Genomic DNA, 21,711 nt, shown 5'->3' with positions numbered 1-21,711 from the left:
CGTCAGGTGACATTAACGTTTCTGTCGTAAATCTTTCATGTTGCTGTCCGCAGGAGTGAGACGGTCCCAGAAACAAGTGAACTGCTGTGTTTAAATCGTGGCTGTGTTCATGTTCGTGTTCAAACAGACAGGAAACAGGATTTCAGTGAGCAAGCTGCTGCTCGTCAGCGGAGAGGTGCTGAACGCTATGTGAGGAAAAGTGAATCGACTCCAGGAGCCAAAGTCAACACTGAGCCCGGCCCTGAGGCTGTAAAACCTTGGACTAAACTAACTAACTGTTTATAAAGCAGTTAAAATACACCTGCTGCATGAAATGCTGCCGATGCATCAGGACTGATAATCTAACAAATTCATAAATAATGCATCAGTCACAGAAAACTTTTATGACTTCATAAGTATTTTTTTTCCTTTGACACTTTAAAAAGGCTCCGTGTGTTTTCAGCAGTTCAGAGCAGTCTTTCTTTATCCTACACCGCTCTGCTGCTCCTGAATCCATCCTCTGTCTGCAACAAACCATTTCAGCTTCTCTACCTTTCGGTCGCCCTCCCCAAACAACACCGCTACTTCAAGAACTGCCATTCTGTGGACTTCCTGTTTCACAGGAGGCACTCCAGCGTGAATGGGACCCTATACAGCATTCATTTTGATTTAAGGCATGAAGCAAGCCACAAAGAAATCCTATAGGCACTTCAACGAGTTACCTATTTACACACACGGAAGCTTCTGTTGTGCATTTGCTTCTAACTTCTTGTTATCGTTTGTGGGAGTGTGTTGAAAATCCATCCACCTCTTTTCCACTTCAGAGTTGTGGCCATGCCGTCGCAAGGCGAGAGGCAGGGCACATCCTGATAGGCTGCCAGTCTGCCACAAGGCTGAGACAGAATAAAAGACAACCATTCACTCTCAGTTTCACACCTACAACCAATTTAGAATCACCAAATAACCTGATGTGTACATCTTTGGACTGTGGGAGGAAGCTGGAGTTCATGCATACACGGGGGGAACGTACCCACTGCAGACAGAAAGGCCCCGGCAGGCCGCTGGATTCAAACCCACGGTATTGTAGCTGTGAGGGGGCGGTGCTAAAAGTGCAACGTCATGCCCTCACTGTTAAAAATCCTTAATTGACTTAAATAGTATGGATTAACATGCATATTTGTGAAAACTAAAATTTGTATTTTGTTTTCAGTCAAGAAGAAGGTGTAAAAATACATTTTAGCAATTTAACACCAGCTTCAGTACGATGAGATTAGCAGCTCTGTCGTCGCTTTAAGCCAACCTTCACATAAACAGAAGGTTTGAACAGCAGGTGGGCGGGGCCTCTGTGCTGAGATGAAGATGATAAGGAAATCCTCTATCTATGACATCATATATACCCAAGAATAGAAAAAAGCTCTTGCTAACAGCAGTAAGAACATTCTGGGATCATGCGTACATACACTGATCTCATTTATTTCAGACTCTGGTCGTGCTTAATATGAGCACCCACGACTGGAACATAAGAGGCCCACTAAGTTTGATATGTGTACCTCATTAGGACGGGTACTGGGGAGGATCTGAAACCTCAGTTTCAGATAGAATCAGTTTAAGTACATGCTGGTGCACAGAAAGATGACGTCATCGCAGCAGCAGGACCGGCTGGTCTGGCTGTAAAACGTCTTCACAGACAGAGTCAGAGGTGAAACGCTGCTGGCAGAAATATCATATCAGGGTTCGTCTCGCTCTGCTGACTCAGCGTTCTCTCAGCGCTGACTCTGCCAATGACTCAATGTGACAGAGTGCGAGTGTGCGTTTTTACTTTAGACTCTAATTGTACATTAACAAACAATGGCGTGTGTTACAGGGAGACAAAACGCTCCGGATTAAATTGCACACGTCTGCCCGCTCTGATGTCTAACACACACAAAAACACGCCGCTGCAGGTGACACCATGACCTGATTTCGACAAAAGGATAATTAAGAACGCACGCGAGGTCAAACACACACACACAGACATGCTCATATCAAATCAATGCTCCATAATAAGACACACTGATGGATTTCCAATAGCAGGATAACAACAGTCCTTCACCTGAAGGACTACAGCTGCGCGTCAAGTGGGAGGGAAAGTAACGATCCAAATATTTACGTTTTTTTTAATGAAGTGCCGACTCGGCGTCCGTCTTCATTCCACTCCACGGCTATGGCAGCACTCAAACACTGGACAACAAATGACTGCAGATTGCAGCCAGTAAATGGGAGCACAACCAAACAGAAAGACGCAAATGTTTCCGCAAAGAACGTGAGACGACCCGACGCAAAACAGGCTCGCCGCAAACACGTTTAAAGGCAGCCGTGCGGATGTTCGCTCTGTCTGTGACATCCTTTCAAACAGATTTAATCATGACTAAATAATGCTTGAACAAGCCAGAGCAAAAGCAGTCCTTCTAACCGTGCGGAGGCAGACAGCTGTGACCTCTGACCGCTTCACTTGAGTAGTGATTTTAGGCCAGCAGCCAAAATCAACATCACTAAGATGGCAAGTTATTTTTTCAGTTAATCGATTAAATGTTTTGCCTTAAAACTGTTAGAATAACAGAAATTATGCAGTTTATCCACAAAATGAGTCAAACCAGCCCTCAGACTGAGACTTTTAGCAGTTTAGTAGATGTTTGCAGCGAATCGCCACCTCTGATTAATTTATCAGTAGATAACTTGGTCACTGCTCAGTTCGCTGTTGTAGCGATCCTCCACGGACTCCAGCTCCACCCTTTCTTACTGCAGCTGATGGGAGAAGTCCTCCTTCTACTCCTTCCGCTGTGAGCTGGATCTCCACTCTAAGGAGAACCCTCAGCAGGTGGAGAACTGTGCAAGCAGGACAAAGACCATCATCAGTGGCTGCAGTCCAAAAGGGTGGAGTTGGAGTCCTCCGAACCGCGGGATAAGAGTCTCTGTGAAGAAGCAGCTTTATGCTTTATGACTTTGTAAATAAAATATTTGCAGAAGATAAAGTAATGAGTAGTTTACTTAAATAATCACTTTAGGAAGTAACTGCATTTCCTTTTTAGGAATCATTTTCAGATGTTCAAGTTGTCATTCAATCATAAATATTTATATAACTGTTTCTGCTTTTGAAGGATGCATCTTTCCAGGTAGGATGTAAAACCATAACACTGCCAGTAACATACCTAGAAGCTGTTTGCCAGTCATAAAACATTAAAAACTGAAAACATCTGTCCAGTAAAGCATGAGTGGCACGATGAGATTAGATGTAACTGTGCAAACAAGACAATCATGCGAAGCCAAAGACAGCCAGTCAAGAGTGGTAGCCCTCCTAAAAGGCACTCGTTCTAATTTCCTGTGTTTAAAAGTAGTGTAAAACGTTCTAAATGTAACTAACGCTGTAATCACAATGTGAAGAAACGATAACATCTGTGTGGTGATGAAGAGCTATGAGCTAAAGCTGAACTTGGGCCTGGCTGTACTTTTGTGTAATACCAGTTTCTACCATAAGGTGGCACAGCGGGTCAGCTCAGCAAGTCATTAACAGCACTTTCTTACTTATAACTGGAGCCCCACAAAAGACAAACCTGGTGAGGAAATTAAAGTAAAAAAGACGATAATGAAAAGCTAAAAAGATCAGCGCATGTCTGAAAACACCGCCCCCTGGTGGTGGAAGTTTTGTTAAACTTGACTGAGAGGAATTACAAAAACAAACCGTTAAATAAATAAACAAAAATCATGTCCAATGCAAACTGATCCGGGTACAGCTGGCATGCTACAGCATGGAACAACAACATGTAATCATTTCAGAGCAGTTAGGGTAGCAGAACTCCTCGTGAGTGAACATCCAAACCGTATTTTTTACTGACGCACACGTGCACGAAACTATTATCTCAGTGGAAAAAAAGAATATTAACTAAACAGATAAAAATTGTAACAGGTCCAACATATTATCTCCTATTGCATTCCTGAGATGCCAACTTGAAAATCAAACCTGCTATGGACTTTCAAATTCGCACACACATTTGTACTGCACTCTGTCCATGTCTTATAGGCTCCAGGGTTGGTAGTTCAACTCCCTCTGGAGCTGAATTGTATCCCAAAGCGAAGGCAGATTAGCTCCAGAGGTGACTGCAGACTGGACACACACACACACACACACACACACACACACACACACACACACACACACACACAAATGGAAAAAGTGATGCCGAGATAAAGCAGCAGGCAGGAAAGTGAAGCTCAGTCTGGAAACATGTTGCAGCTTCACAGCAGGAAAACTGCAACTTTACGAGATGCATTACAATCACAAAGAGGACGTTACAGTAACAGAGAGGCCGAGCGAGCGAAATGTGAAAAGCACGCTTCCTCCAGAGGATCTGGAGTCGTTTGGCATTCGTGCAGCTGCATCCAGCTGTGCTCCATCTACACGCACCTGTAAGGAACATTAAAGTTTTACTTCCAATGTTTCTGCTTCCGCATTTTGTGTGGATGATTCAGGAAAAACAAACATTTGGTGCCATTCGGACATTTTATATCATTACCATCCCAAAACTATGACTCAGCTCACAGTACTGGGCTGTATTATTAAAAGCAGAGTGGCATTTAGAGTGATTTGTACTAAATGAATACACAATTAAGTCTTTTTGCACAGAAACATGCCACAACAATTAGTTGTTGGCTTGTTTTTTAAGCTTCATGTTGATACTGGACCATCACCTTGAACACCAGGATGTTGTTGCATGTTTTCTCATTTTACACCAAAAAACTTGAATGAAATGATCAAAAAAGATTTTTATTTGTTACACAGAACCTGCTTTAAGCTCAATAAAAGCTGGTTTTGGTGACGAATTAAAGAGTCTAATCAAATAATTCGAGCTGTTCCAGCCCAGTGTTTATATTAAAAAGTGTTTCATCTCAAAAAGGCTGACAATAAGAAACTGCATTAATGAGCAGCAATAGCGAGTTATAACAGTCTGATTTACTCCGTGGTGTCTTTGCCTCATTTTAAAGTCATTTGTTTTGCTCCAAAGAGGCATGTTTCCCGCCCCTCTGTGAGTGAAAGCAGCTGCAGGAATCATTAAAATCCCCACCTGCCTCGACATAAACGTCTTTCGCAAGTGGACGTAGACTTTTGTCCAGCGCTGCAGTGAGTCACCGTTTGATAGAGAGCAAGAGTTTGGAGTTATTTGGATGGCGAGTAAAACTACAGGCTGCATATAGATTAAAAAATGGAGGACATCTGTAAAATGGCGCTAAACATAAAGTGGAGCTGAGGCTGATGGGAATGTCATTAGTTCTGCTGAACTAACTGAAGTGCAACAGGCACATGGATCTGATCCACGTTTATTTTTTAGAACTTCTTTGCGTGTTCCTGCGGTTTGCACGGTCATATCTACTCTCTGAGCTGGCTGTGCATTCTTCTTTTACCTTTGCAGCTTCCTCCTCGCTTCTAGATTCATCATTGCTGCTTCTGGCCACAGTAACATGCTAACAGGTGCTTTAACTTAATGATTACTCCAGTACTTAAAAATCATCATCAGTTCTTATTGATTAAAGTTCCTTCGTTTGGTTGGGCAGCTGAAAGCATTTCATGAGTGATGTTTCTCAGAGGAAAACAACTAAAAAATATTTTACAGAAACTACTCAGACAGTGAGATTGGAGCAGCAGCAAGATAGCCAGCCAGTTTAATTCCAGTCATTTTAACCTCCCCTCCGTTCTAAAAGCCCAATTTCTTCTGATTGGTCAACTTCTAAAAGCCAGCTGAGGGGCTGCACCCATTATTCGTGAGCATGTAATGAAAAATCAACGAGTAAGACGTTCAGAGGAGTCGGGAATCCGCTTTTGTGCCACTGCTCGTCTATTTTCCAGTATTGACTATGTGCACGTTAGCATATGCTACTTCCGGTGCGGAAACTCCTGTGTGGAGCTTTGTTTCCGGTGTCCTATTCGCGCCTTGTTTAAGGTCCAAAACAAGTTAAGCAAATGAATGAATAAAGCGGCGATTTACATTTCTATAGATGTCTTGGGCATTTACCCAATATATCTGTAAATGATGCTCATCGACTTGTCGATATTTTTCCCCCGCACCTCAGAGCAAAAGAGAAAAGGGATTCAAATGTTATATTTCTCAGCTGTCCCTCGTTTATCGCGGGTGTTATGTTCTAAAAAATAACCAGCGATGGGTGAAATCAAGTAGCCAGTTTTATTTTTTTGGCGTGGACATCGTGGACATCCAGTACTGCACTTCAGAGTCACACTGCTAGTGATCGATGCAGCGATTCTGTACTGTACAGGAGAGACGTCACGGAGGAGATTGTCTGCAGCAATCAGGACGCAGGACACAATGTGATGTAAAAAAAAAAAAAAGCATGCAAACTTGTACTAAAAATCCGCGAAACAGCGAGGTGAAAGGTGAACTGCGTTATAGCGAGGGACCACTGTAATTTTGAAGGTAAGTCACAACACACCCTTCGTAAATACTAATGTAGAGAAACCCTCACCAGCAATCGTTCATTTTTTTGTGTGGCTTTTTTTCATGGTTTGTTAACATACTGTGTCGGTGTGTACTGGACTAGCTGATATCGACATAATGGGGAAACATCTGGTTTGACTATTGTTCACCTGTAGTTTGAATGCTGAACATTTGCCTGTTTAAATGTCTTCTGCATGCAGTAATGCAGTTCTGCTTGTGTTGAGTGATGTAAACAACTGATCGATCTAAACTCTTTAAACGTCAAAATTGATCATTAGATTTTTTATGACACAACAGTGGTGAGTGTTCCCACCTTCTCCTCTTTGTAACTTAACGCGATCTTTCCGTTTTCGAGTTTTGGACATGATTTTGGAGAATATCTTCGCAGTAGCGATTGACCGCAAAGTAAAGCTACCGGAAATGTACAACCCCACATCCGGTCTCAAACCAGGAAGTTAGCATTTTCTCGTGATCAGGGTCCATTGGCTCAATGAGTTCATCTGCAAAAAGCAATCCGATCCTGATTACTGCCACCTGCTGGACTGGAGGGGAACGCGTTGTTGCAAAGCCACTGGCAACACAGCTGTTTCACACAATGTAGACAAACTGTGTGAAGTGAAACAGTTTCATTCCTTAAAATTCCTAAAAATACCAAGTGGTGTGAATGGAAAAGCAGCTAAATGTGACCCGTGTACACAATCAGTGGAAATATTAAGATCAAATATATTTTTTTAACTCACAAAAATTGGTTCTGATACCAAACATCTCATCTTGGTCAGTTTCTAGACCAAAGTGCCAGATTCCAAGTCATAGAAAAAGTCAATGAAGATCTCCATTGGGAAGCATATTTAGTCTAGAGTAACAGAGGAATAATATGGGACCAACAGACTGAAGCCCCGGCAGGACTAATACACTAATTTGAGCCAAACTGCAAATGGAACCGTGACTTTTTTACTTAAAATGTCAAATCTGTTACCAAAACAACCGGTGATTCATTTCTTTTCCGATCACTTTAAAAATTTATGGACTAGTCGTTACAGCTCTGACCAGATTTATGGAAAATCTTCACCTCTGGGACACGCTGCGGTCATCATCACCTGCTTGGCTTTTATTCATCTGCTGTTTGGACTTACTTTAAAGCTGTTTTTTTTCTCGTTACTTTTTATATTCGATTCAAACTTAACTTCATTTTCGCTCTGATGTGACTTTTGATTATTGTCCGCATGTTTATGTGATTCATTCGAGATCTCCATTTGATTTTCTGTGCGCTGCTGTTATCTGATCCATGTCTCTGCTGGAAAAGAGTTTCTGAAGCTTGCTCTTTGCAGATAATGTGTTTATCTGGGATATTGGTTAATCAGCTGGTTACTCTCCTGGTGAAATGGGGAACTGTTAGAAAAAACACACCATAAAACTGTGAAGAAACTCCTGAGATGACTCCTTGAACGACAGTTCAAACAGAAGCTCTTTGTGTTTGTTTGCTTAAAATGATCAATCGATGTGATTAACTGATGATCAAAGTGCTCAACCCACCATCATCTCTCATCAGTTTTTGCACTTTTCTCCACGTAGGTTTGGTTTGGAGTCATTATTTAATCTCAAGTTTGTCTCCTTTATTATTGATCTGAATCTGACCCGTGCCATCGATCAGACTATTGATCACAGGATCAGTGTTTAGCTGAACATCTGTTTGGTAAGGACACATGTGGGGGAGACTTGCTGCTACTCCTGGCATCATTTACATTCAATCATTCATTATCATACAGCCCATCACATCACTTATTGATCGTGTGATTACTGATCGCCTGTGCAGGTTGATTCCTCTTCTTCTTCTGCAGCAAATTTATGTTTTAACCTGTTTTTAATAACTGATTCTTTTTGTTATCGATTCATTTTTTTCGCTATTTGGGGCCGTTTGGTCATGAAAACCTGATTTGGACTGTTTGTTGTTAAACTGATCACATCATTGATCGACTTGTAAACACATCAGCAATCCTTTAACGGGACTGTTATCCAAACGTTACTTGAGGATCAGCGTGGTCTGTTTGGTCGGGATTCTGATTGATAACCTTCAGCCTGGTGTGACTTGAGTGTGTCAGGAAGAACATCGATCACAATGAGATCATCACGATCGCGGCTCTGAAATAAATCCCGACCCTGAACTCGCCGAACCGAGACTCGGATCAGAAATGTGCCGGTCTCGGTTCCGTGAGCGGGGCTGGGGGCTGATCCAGAAGATCGAGGCTGCTCTTCGGCACATGGGCAGTCGGATGAAGGCGGATTCAGAAAAACACAAATCCGAATTTAGTGCGTGGATCTCGGGCTGCAGCCGGCGGTTCGCCCGCAGAGTTCGGGGCGATCATCGGACGCGTTTTCTGGGTTTCGGCTGCGGTTTTGAACGTTTTTCTGCCGCCTTCCCCCCCTTTGTTCTTCCTTAATGGATCGGCGTCTGGAGCTGTGCTACCTCCCAGACCCCCTCCTCCCCTCCTTCTCCTCCTCAGCCTCCCCCACCACTCTCCCCTTCACCACACACAGAAAAACACACACTTGCAGCCCAAAATCGCCTCTTTTACGCACCGAACTCCGCACTTTAAAATGGAGGAAAAACGCAGAGCGAAGCGGTCCGCTTGGTGCCGTAACACAGGCCGAGCCCCGAGGGCGAAAGCAGCCCCTACCTGTGGTATCAACCAACCCCCAAGTCCCACTCCTTCATCCCCACTCAAAGCACTGAGAAGGAGGAAATTTCCACGCGTAAAAAATAAAGAAAGGGGGGGGAAAGCAGGCAGCAGGAGCAGCTGATGAGCGGTGATGCGGAGGGCAAGCGAGGCGTTTTCCCCCCGAAACATCCACACACTCATACACCCCTCTCCACAACCGCCACCACCCCGATACCCCCATATCTGCCGCCCGGACCTGGAGAACATCACCGGCCTCTCCACCTCCAAACACCATCCACCCTCTCCGGAACCCCTCAGACCTACCTGCACGGGAACGCGCAGAAAAGTCCGATCAGTTATTTAAATCCACACAGTCCCACGCGCTGCTGCTGCCTTTCTTCTTCTTCTCCTCACATAAAACCTGAGTGAGGTGAGCTCAGCTGGAGGCAGCAAGAGGAGCCCGCACAGGTCACCACAAAATCCTGCGGGTTTTAAAAAAGTGAGGAATAATCCAGAGAGCAGAGATCACAGAGCGCAGGAGCGCGGCGAGGTCTCCCATTCACACACAGCCTGCCTCGGCTTGGCTCGGCTCGGTCTGCCCCTACTCCACCACAGACAGCCCCCCAGCTGGAGCGTACCACTCTGCGCTGAGCTGGGAGGGGATAAGCCCAATTAGAAGCGGTCATTTAAACCAATTATCAATAGATTAATCGGCTTATGAAAGGCTCTGTGCTCCTCTGAAGACGTTAGCTTTAACGCGGAGAGGAAACGAGCGTCGTTGAGAGGAATGGGACAGTGAACGCGCTGTCGTTTTAATTGAAAACCAGCTGTTGTGCCCCCTCCGAAAAGCCTCTCATGGTTCAGTCCAACTCCTTAATCTGCTGTTTTTCTCCTCCCAAAGCCAGATGTGGAGAGAGAAACTGAGAGAGAGACATATAAGTGCTGTGTGTGAGAGAGAGACCTATAGAGAGGTGCGGTGGAGATGTATAGTCTGCAAATGTATAAGAGAGAGAAAGAGAGGGGGTGAGGAGATGCATATCAAAATAAAGGGGGATGGGGGAGTGAAGAGAGATGGAGTAAAGACACATGGAGACGTGAGGGATAAAGAAACACAAATGAGAAACTGAGACGTGTGAATGCGAAGAGAGAGAGAGAAGAAGCAGAGCAGTGAGAAGAAACGGAAGCAGAGGGATCTAATGGAGAGAGAGAGGAGAGAAACTGAGCAACACATTCAGGAGATTTCATTGTGCCTGATGATAAAATTGCTGCTGCGTCTCCCATCAGGTGTTGAGTCATCGAGAAATACTGAAAAATAACAATAAAAAAGTTTAACCCCGTAAAGCCCGACACAGCAGATCACCTGCCTCCATCTCATCTCTGCCACACCAACCTCTGCGTGTCCTCCTTCACCACTTCCAGGAATCTTCTCTGTGGTCTTCCTTTTCCTTCCTGCCTTCAACAACCTTTGTCCAGCACATTCGTCTTCCCTCCTCAAACATGTCCAACCTGTCTTTGTCTGATCTGTCCCTCAGATGCTTTCTTTTCTAATCCTCTCCTTTCTGGTCACTTCCAATGAAAATCTTGACATCCTCAGTTCTGCCACCTTCTCCAAATCATACATGATAGCAGGTCTCACCTCACCCCTGACACCATCTCCACTCAGTCCACCCTGCCTGCACTCTCTTCCTCACCACTCCTGTGCACTTTTGGTAGCTTTGGAGGGGTGATCCTGGATATGTTCTGCACTTCTCTCCAGTTCATGCCTCCACATCTCCAGCCTCTCCTCCACCTGCTCCATATTCGCACCACAGATCACAGAGTCATCTGCAAACACGATCATCCACAGAGACTCCTGCCTGATATCATGTGTATTCCTGTCCATCACCACCCCAAACAAAAAGGGGCTCAGAGCCCATCCCTGATGTAATCCCACCTCCACCTTAAGCCCATGTGCCACTCGTACCTCTCACACCTCACCACAGTCCTCATACATGTCCTGACTTCCTCATGCAGCACCACACTTCCTCTCTTGGTACCATATCATATCTTTCTCTAGATCCACAAAGACACAGTGAAGCTCCTTCTGACCAGCTCTACGCTTCTCCATCAACACCCTCAAAGCAAACATCACATCTGGAGCTTTTTGTCAGCATGAAGTCACACTGCTGCTCGCGGATCGTCACCCACAAGCCAGTTTCCTCCCGAGGCCGGATAAATACAGAAGGTAGAGTCAGGAAACGTGTAAAATCTTTGCCAAATCAAACAAAACTCACACGAGAAAATAAATAAGATGGTATTTTAAGATGTTAGTGTGATTTCTTTTTCTCTATCACACGTGATCATGAAGCCTCTGTGCACAGGTGTGAAAAGGACCCCCCAGACTCTCACAGAGGAGACAGAATTAAATCAAGAGCGTTAATTAAAGTCTCTGTTTAGCTGTTTTAAGTTGCTTCTACTGATTTCTGTCTCTTTATGGATATTTTAGTGTCTTTTAAAGCAAGCTACTTTCAGCTGCTGCCTTATCACAGGCGTCGCCACAGCAGGCAGCGCCTGAGCTTTATGCTGGATGGCCTTTATGCATGCTGTCTCCAGCAGGAATCAAACCAGCAGCTTTTCTTCTAAAACATGCTTTAGTGTGATGTCATCATCACTTTTAGTTGTTTTAAGTCTCTCTGTCGTATTTTTAGGGCTCTTTATAATTTCGGTCTCCTATTTCTTGATGCTTTCGTGTCTTTTGCAGTTTTAGGTCTCTTTTTAGTTCCTTTATGTCTTGATGTCATTTTCAGACTCTGTCATCATTTAAAGGCTCTTTGTTATGTTTTCAATCATTTTGTACTTCTAAATCCTCTTTTTTGTATCTGTTTTCATGTCTGTTAATATTTTAAGAGTGTCATTGTTTTTATTTGTCTCTTTATTTTAAATTTGCTTTATAGTTGTTTTCTGTCTCTTTGCTGTCATTTTAAGACATTTTGTAATCTTTTACATCATTGTGCAGTTTTAAATGTCCGTTTATATATTTCATAGCTTTGTTGGTTTTTTATGTCGCTTCTCGTCATTTTAAAATTCTTTTTCTGGTCTTTTACTGAGTTTTTCCTTTTACAGTTTTAAAACTATTCGTGTATATTTTAAGTTGCTTTGTAACGTTTTATGCTTCTTGGTAAGTGTTGGTAAGACTCGTCTGTCTTTTAGAGGCTTTTTGTAATGTTTTACATCGTTTTTGCAGTTGTGTGTCACTTTTACTTGTTTCAAGTTGCCTTGAGTTGTTTTCTGTGTCTTTGCTCTTATCTTTTATATTTTTTTAATGTGTCTTTGTAATCTTTTACATCATTTTGTGGCTTAAAATCCTTTTTAAATATTCTAAATTGCTTTGTAATTCTTTTATATTCCTTTATGTATTTTTTACTGCTTTCTTTTTCATTTATTTGTAGTCACCTTATGTCTAATGTATAGGCATATGTACTTGTATAGAGTTGTATTGACATTGCCTTACACATCCGTGTACAGTAATACAGACGTGTCTATTTCTGTAATGAGTAAAAGTCCTTTTATTTGACATAAATGTACAAAGATATTTAAATTACAGTTGTGTAAAGTGTTGCTCAGTTTAGAATAATGTGGATTATTACTGAATGTACTTACAGACCCACTCATATGTTTATCATCATTAGTAAAGGGTAACTAAAGCAGTCAGACACACTTTTTCTCTCTGAACTTGTACGTCTCAGGTATAATTAAGAGAAAATGGAGGTGCTTGTGTAAAATTTTAAGCACATTTCATCGCTGCCTCTTGAAATGCAGCTGAAGGAATCTAACAACAACAGAAAAACACACAGTAGGCTCCCTGTAATAAAGCAGACGTGCGTGATTACAGATTAGTCACATCCTGACTGACTGATGAGTCAGTCGGCTTCACTTCGTAGACAATCAGACAATAGGTGTGTTTCCACTGCGGGACCTTTTGAGTAACTTGGTTCCACCATAAGACAAAAAGAAGAATTACAGTCAGGTCCGTAGATATTTGGACATTAATGCATTTCTTGCTATTTTAACTTTTAATTTAGTCACAGTTATCTGATGCATGTGGGGTTTAAGTGCAGGCTTGCAGCTTTAACTTCAGGGCTTGAACAAAACTATCGGACACCCACTGAGGAATTATAGACTGTCATACTCACCTCACCTCGTCCGGTAGCTAACAGGATCTTCTGATATGAAATTTTCATTTTGTTGAGATTTCTTTGCAGGCGGTCTGATGTCAGGATGGCACTGACATCCCCACAGACGGTGTTTTCTCCTTTGTGGTGCTTTTATTGCAACTGTCTCCTGTTGTTGTTGTTGTTGTTTTCTACTTTTAGTTTTGTCTTCACTGAATGAAAGATAGTTTGATTGGTTGGAGATCTGGTAAATCTCTTTGTCATTGGACAATATTTTAATTTGACCTTTTCCTTTACCTACAAAAACTCGACAGCACTTTGGGGTCATTAGTGTGGAGTGCAGTCAGCTTGGCTGCATTTGGCTGAATGTGAGCAGAACGTAACTCTGAGCAGAATCAGTAAACGACAGTAAAGTGAGGCCCAGTAGAAGCCGTACGTTCTCACGCATCACTCTGCCTCCACGTATGCTTCAGGTTATCAGCTGTTGTTGGTTCAGAGAAGCCTGAGCTGCTGAGCCGGGCATCTCGGCTTTTTAAATGTGAGATGTGAGCACCACAGATTTATTTAATTATTTGTGATGTGATTACTCTTTCTTTTTTTCTAGTAAAGTAAACTCAGACGGCTTAAGGCAGATTTACGGAGTTTATTTACAGGTGATGTGAATATGAGTGAGTCGGGTGGCCAGGAACAAAAGACAGCGCTGGAGGTCTGAGAGGGTTTGATGAGGGCAGGCAGAGTCTACAGGTGACAGGAAAGTTTTCTAGAGTGTGGTGCTGGATGAAGGGCTGGACTTGACCGGTGACTAGAAAATCCTCCACAGGTAAGAGTTTTCTGGCTACAAAGCTCCCCATAGTGCAGGTAACGATCAGGCAGAGATCCATCACCATGGCTGGATCATAGCAGTTTCTGAATGAGACCTGCCCAAAGGCGGAGCCTGAAATGAACCCGCCCAGAGCCACCCAGCGGGAGAGGAGGGAAAGAACGGGCCAGCCTGGCCCAAACCATGAAAATGTAGTTATTTAACTTTTTGTTTTGTTTTGTCATTAGTTTGCACCTCCGTACTTTGTTAGGTGGAGACTTTCCTCCATAAAAGACATGGACAAAGATCTGTCTACTTCCTGGAGAGTGTTCTTCACTTAACTGTTCTGAAGAAAAGACCGTGTGATCGTCTTCCAGGGTCATTCTTCCAGGACTCCTTTATCATACCGAGCACACCACAGTGTTCTTTTCTCTGTTTTGTCATCTCTCTGATGGTTTCTTTTCACTTTACAGTCTAAGGATGACCTCGCCGCTGCACTGAGCTCTCCTGTGGATGTATGTTGTGGGTTCGGCACAACTGGACAACTGTCTATAAAAAATGATGAATGGACTGTTACTTATATAGCACCTTTCTACTCAGCTGAGCACTCAAAGCGCTTTCTACAACACTTCTCATTCACCCAATCACACACACACACACACACACACACACACACACACACACACACACACACACACACACACACACACACACACACACACACACACACACACACACAGTCCTTTTATCTATGCCTGAGTGCTTTATAATCAGACTGGATGCTTCGGGGGCAATCAGGGGTTCAATATCTCGCCCAAAGATACTTTGGTTTGCAAACTTCAGGGATCAACCTCCTGACTTTCCACTTGGTAGATGAGTCGCTCCACCACGTGAGCCCCAGCCACCCTCCTAGAAGCAGTCACACATTTAAACCCCTAAAAATACTGGAATCATTGATTAATGGTTATTATAATAACATACAATCAAGTTACGCATCAAAACAGTAAAAACAATATTTTTTTTATATCAGACACTGAAATTAACCATCTAATGTCAGCTATCAGAAGCTAATAGAAGCAAACTCGAGCTAAGGCTACGCGATCCGTGTCATTCAGGGCGTCGTGAGGATGATTTAGGGCAAATAAAACTCAAATAAAAGCAACTGAAATGAGTGAAGTCGGAGAGAGTTTGATGTGGTCTGTTAGCAGCAGACTCAGTGTTTCCACACCGAGCAGCCTGAGCCTAAAATAACGAGGGGGGGGGGGGGACTCGGGGCTGGTCCAGGTTCAGGTTTAGACTGGGGTTACTTCTGGGTCTGCAGCACAGGGTTGGCCCTGTAATCAGCTGACAGCTCTGGTTTCGCCTTCGATCTCTCTGTAATTTTCTTAATTGAAGCCACTTGAGGGGTCCAGCGCTCAGTTCATCCTCCTTTTTTTCTCTTTCTATGTTGCCTGCATCCTGCTTCCTCTGTCCTTTCCTTTATTTTGTCTCCTATTTGGTTTCCTTTAAATATTTCTTTCTTATTTTTCTTCTCACACTTGACTTGGTTTCATTTTCTTTCTTTTCCTATTACTTTGATTCTTAAGGGCATTCCTTTCCTGTCGTTCACTTTCTCCTTTCTATCTTTCTTCAGTCTTGCTTTGTTTACTTTTCTGCTCTTCCTTTCCTTTCCTTTCCTTTCCTTTCCTTTCCTTTCCTTTCCTTTCCTTTCAGTAGTAACTCGGGGTGAGAAAGAGGAGGAGAGTATAAGGCTCAAAATGAAGTGATGATAAATGTTTGAATGAATGCTCATTTCCCTTTTTTATGTCAGTTGAACTAAAACTTTGTGAATTAAAAAAAAAAAGATGAACACTTTCTCCACTCCTGCATTTGTCTTTTATTTCTCCACCAGGCTTGTTTTCGTTCTCTCGATCATTTCCTTCTCCCCCTCCCCCGTCCGACCCCCATCTCCTCCAAAACTCCCATTCTTCAGTGTAAATTGATGCTGATCACCCGTTAATCTTTTTAAGTTGCCGTGAAACAGCCAGCAGCATGCATGACAATGGTCCTCTCTGTGTGTCTATGTGCGTAAATGACAATGGCTCTGTGTGTGTGTGTGTGTGTGTGTGTGTGTGTGTGTGTGTGTGTGTGTGTGTGTGTGTGTGTGTCTGTGTGCACATTGTGGTTTCAGGGCCTACTGTATGCTTCCTTTTTTACATTGCTGCTACTATTACTGCACATCTGGACCCTGCATGTGTGTGTACTCAAATTACTCGTGTTGTGGGAACTCGCCTCCATTACAGGGACCCAGCCCCACTGTGTAAATTAGATTTATGCATGTAAACACAGTTTTTGGTTAGAATAAATCTTTAGAAAAAGAATCAAAGTTAACATAATGTCCTCTCAAGTCTATCAGCCATGTTGTGAGGGCAAAATCCAGATTCCACATATGGGGACTTGATTTCCTTTAAGAAAATAAACAAAGTTATTTATTAATTTTTAGTGTGAAGACTGAAGGAGCAAGTCGTCAGGAAATGAATGGAAAACGGCGTAAAGTCCTCTGAAGTGATGGAAAACACGTGTTTATATGTGTGTGTGTGTGTAGCTGTTAGTTTAATCCTGAGTGGAGTTTACGAGGTTGAAGCTGCAGAGCAGAACAAATTCTCTGTGTCTCTGTCTTTATTTATTTTTACTTCTCTTGAGGTTTGTCTGATATCCAACACATCTGCTTGTTTGTTTGTGCGTGTGTGTGTGTGTGTAATCCAGAACCCAAACACACTTACAACAGGCAGCACAGTTTGCAGCTCTAAGCTTGAAGCCCGCCCTGACCTCGTAGATTTGTTTCTCGCGGCATCTGTTTTCAGTTTAGGAGCTGTAAAAACCTCTGAATCTGACCTGCCCATGAGCAAACAGGAGAATGACACAGTTAGAGACGAGCTCGTGAACAACCACTGAATCATTCACCAGCTACTTTCCCTCAGGCACTGGTGGAGGCCAAAAACTGAGCTAAAACATCAGGACTCCTTTACTAAGATTCATCAGCCTAACCAGATCATCCATTGCCCATAAGCACTGCAGTAGCATTACATGTTTGTTCAATCAATCAATCAATCAATAAACGAGTTGTGAAATTAGCTGCTTATTGGGCTAAAATAAACTCAGACGCATTACTAAAGACATCATTTTGTCTTTGGCCCTGCCCTTATTCTTTGTGGCACAGTTCAACAAGGAAACAGAGATTGTGGTCCATAATAACATGTTAGCATCACACAGATTTGCCTGTCAGCTGAGATTCTCCCACAGAGGGATTTCCTGAATAGAAACAAAGGACAAACTCACTGACCCTGTTTTACAGCACCTGGAACTGAATGGTCCAGCTTTGCTTTGATATCACAGGAAGTGATTTAAATCTCTCAACTTCAAGGCAAATAATTGAGACATCAATCAATGAGAGTGCAGCATATCTTTTATTGACATGTGAGAGGGTGGTAAATACATTAGAGGGTTGCCTAGGCAACCACAGCCTGGAATGCCTGTCAGCAGCCGACCATCATCAACAAAGTGATGTGCGATGACTAAATCGTTTCTTGTGTGGACCCCCTTAAGTTCTGGAAATGTGTTACTGTAACTTTGGTCCATCTAAGATATTCCTCCTTGTCCTGTGGGTCGTTACAGGTGAATATTTGTGGCTTCCTGTCTTTAGGATGTTCCAGGATCAACATCGCAACTGACCAATCCTGTTGTCTGGCCCTTTAGTTAGCGTTAGCGAAAAAGTTAGCTAATGCAATTAAAAACAACCATGAATAAGTTAAATTTGGCTAGCAGCAAAACTACCTTAATAATATATATTTTTATATTGCATACATTAATAAAGGAAACACTTTAAATGCTTAGAGAGTTTTATATAAACAAATTTTTCTTTTTCCTCCATATTCCAAAGCTCTGACATCACCACATGCCTGGTCAGTAGCAAAGCTGATCCTGGGCCAACATTATAATGATGATGCAAGAACAACAGCAAAACTGGGATATCAGATACACCTTTAGTTTATGTATGTAGCTGTCATACTGCGGCGCGTTATTAATTTTGCTGACTCAAATGCAGGAGGTGAGAATCAGGGGCTTAAACACAGAGCAGAGCTTTTAATGTCAGACAATCGTTACAAAGTCCAGAAAACCGGAGAATAAACTAAAGCAAGTCTGGGAATCCAAGGTTTCCAAAACTCTTTAAACATACAAATGCTGAACTAAGAGACACGTGCAGAGGACGACTTGACAGAGGACAAAGGGAGACTCAGGCAATATATACAAAAGACAAAGACTGAAATGGCAACAGGACAACTAACCAAATCAGACGAGAAGTAAAATTCAACACAAGACAGAGAACAACATTTACTAAACTATAAACAGGAAGAGAGACACAGCAGAAAGGGAAAACATGGTTTACTAAAAAGGGGAACAAGAAGGACAAAAAGGCTAACACAAAGATGAGCTCGAAAGAACAGAAAGGGAACCCTCAAGTGGTTTCTGCTAAACCACCATCTGTCTTTTATAACAAAACAATATAGAATAAATATTCATCAGAAGATAATAAAGCTCATTATAGTGCAAGGAAACACAAAACCACACTATCAAACAGAAAACTGTAGAACGTGAACATAAATCACTTCTCAAAACCGAAAAGGAATAATGACCTAACCGCAAAACCAACAGCCCCAAACCAAAAACACCATAACAGTAAAAGGATGAGCCTACATTTCATATTTGGTGTGAACGCACCATAACAGAAAGCACCTACGAAGATTAAAAATAGTTATCCACTTAAGGGAAGGAAGGAAGGAAGGAAGGAAGAACCACAAACTGACCCGGGTAAGAGTAGAGGTCATGATTTCCTCATGCGGCAGCGGCCAAGTGAAACCACCTTTGCATGGCTGTTGCAACATTAGACAACTACAGCTGAAACACTTGGTTCTGCAAATATTTGGACGCAAACTATTCTTCTTGGCTTTATGACGGTGATTTCTGACAAGTTGTTCAGGGAAAGCAACCAAGCAGTGATTTAAGGTAAGTGCTAACTTAGCTAGCAGTGTTGATCCAAAGCTAATGACAACAAAGAAGAACTCGTAGACGGCGGCTCGCAAAGCTGAAGAAATCATGACAACGAACGCCATGAAGTCATGCTGTGAGGTTTTCTTTAAACCGTAGAAGTATTGCAGCATATACGAGGAAAGAGATGAAATAGTGTGCTGAACAGGTGTCAGAGCTGAGCTATGATTAGCTATGACTAAAGAGGATGTTATACTGAATAGATGTCTTCCGGAAAAAGAATAAAGCTTCGAGATAAACTTCTAATTCTAAGACATAAGTGAACATCCCAAGGTTGTTAAAAGAGGTGCTGAAGGATCACATTCATGTTCTTCGTGCTCTTTTGGTTTGTTTTTTTTTTTTGAAAAAGTGGGTACTTGCATTATTTGAGGTTAACACCTCACCGAGCTGATCACCAAGCTTCTTAGTGACAGAGACAGCCTGAAAGAAGTCTAAGCTGCCAGGGTGAAGACAGACACGTTGTTGTTAACAACAGAGACAGAGTCACTGTTATTTACTAATACATAGGATGGATTATGAATTAACTGGCTTGACGAGGTCCCCGCAGAAGTTGTTTGTCAGAAGTTTGCATACACACATCATGGGCATGGTGGTCACAGTAATTTTGGACTTTTAATAATATTTTTGGACTGTTCTTTTCCCCAGGCTGGAATGATTGTACAGCATGACTAAAAAAACATAAACTGGTTCCCCAAATTTGAAGATATCCACAGAAATACATACATGCACTCACTTATTTTAATGAGTGGTGCTGAAGGTTCTGCAGCGTCTTTTAATTTGACAAGGTCAAAACCTATTAGCTTCCTATTAGTGACCATGATTGACTACAACTGGTAGTTTCACTCTGCCAGCATACAAAGGTTTTGTTCAACACTATTCCAAACAATGAGAAACTCTGAGGGACTCAGTGGAGATAAGAGAAGGAAAATTGTAGATTTACACAGGTTCGTGAGGTCTTTTGGAGCCATTTGTAAACATTTAAATATCATTTGTTAAAACAGTTGTACGCGAGTTATTTGAATGTGTCACCACTTTGTCAGCCTCTAGTTTCACTGCCAGGAACTCAGAGGATACCAACAAAGTAAGAAGGTCTTTCTCCAAATTCAACACATTCAAAAGCAACTGAAATTTAAAGGCACTCACATGGAGAAGACAAATATCTTTTCCAGAAAAGTTTTATGGTCAGACCTAATTGACCAAAATAATAAAAGTTATGTTAGGAGGAGTAAAGGTGAGGTTTTTAAACCCAAGACCATGATACCAACTGTCGGGCATGGTGGTGGTAGCATCATCCTCTGGAAGAAGGAAGGAGAAGGAATATTCAGTTCAATTCAGTTTTATTTATATAGCACCAAATCACAACAACAGTAGCCTCGAGGACCTTTATTATTAAAGGTAAAGATCCTGCAATAATAGGGTCTACTTCCAACTTCTTCAACTTCACCTCAGATCAACAGTTAGATGGTTGAAACTTGGATATAATGGGTCTCATTGTCCAACAAACACACATTAAAACTGGTTTTGGAATGAAATAAGCCGGCTAACATTAATGATCTTCCCCAAATTCCCAAATTTTAGACAGTGCTTAAAAGCTGGGACGGTGCCAGGAAACACACCAATTTAAATAAACTACCAGTTCTACCAATAAAAGTGGTCAAATATCGAGCACCAATTATATCAGGAGTTTGATGATGGCTACCAAAACGATATGGTCAAGTTACAGCTTGCTGTAACCAAACATTAGTGGGGGGTTATGTGTAGGTTTGACCCTGGGTGGATTAGAGAAAATCCAAAAATAAATTCAAACTTTTTCACCTAATTCTTGATTTTTGTTTAAAAGTCACTGAAAATGTAGGAAAAAGAAAAGTTCAACGAAATAATTAAAAGAAGAAAATTACCCTGACACTATGCCCATGATGAGTGAGTGTTCAAAAGTTTGCCCTGTGTCTATGATAACTAATGGATAAGATTTCCACCACACAGGTAAAACTGGTAAAACTCTACTGCGCATGTACCAGCGCAACAATACTATTGGTACATTTGCTTCCTGGGTCAGCTGTAGATTGGCTCTCTTTGACAGGGGGCGTAGGCCAACTGCCATCTTTGTCATCACACAGATTTATATTTAGTGTCCTCTGAGTACCCGATGTCGTTGTAATGTGTCTGCCCCCAGCTCTCCTACACAGGAGCACCACCTCCAACTAAAGGAGACACAACACGTTGTTTTCAAGGTTTTTAAGATCGTTTTCAACTCCAAACATTTGGTGAATGTCTTGTTTGTGTCTACAGACACTGGTAAAATCTTTTCTGCTGCCATCTGATTGTGGTTTAACTTCAACCTCAGAGTTTCCCTCGGCCCAGAGTTTCTCTTTCCCTTCAGGGATGGGATGGCCACCAGGCGTGGTGCTGAGGTGGTTGCTATGGTTGCCACTAAGCCTCGCTCTGACCTGATTGTTCAAAAAGAAAAAGAAAAAAAGAAAAAAACAAAACAATGAGAGAAAACTTCAAAGAGGAGCTGCTCAGTTGCCTAGCAACAAGGCTCAGTGGCAGGACTGCTC

General features: G+C 42.3%; 1 protein-coding gene across 1 annotated transcript in view; it reads right to left on the bottom strand.

Moving 5' to 3' along the window:
* Positions 1 to 9,715, bottom strand: part of plxna3 (plexin A3) — a 147,120-nt gene extending 137,405 nt beyond the window's left edge. The window contains exon 1 of the mRNA XM_031759143.2: positions 9,443 to 9,715. The gene's annotated coding sequence lies outside the window, so the exon portion shown is untranslated. The remainder of the gene's footprint in view (positions 1 to 9,442) is intronic.
* Positions 9,716 to 21,711: the final 11,996 nt, after the last annotated feature.

Source organism: Oreochromis aureus, linkage group 20 (assembly GCF_013358895.1).
Source record: "Oreochromis aureus strain Israel breed Guangdong linkage group 20, ZZ_aureus, whole genome shotgun sequence".
NCBI lineage: Eukaryota > Metazoa > Chordata > Actinopteri > Cichliformes > Cichlidae > Oreochromis > Oreochromis aureus.
The sequence above is the reverse complement of the archived record's forward strand: the minus strand, read 5'-3'. Positions and strand labels throughout refer to the sequence as shown.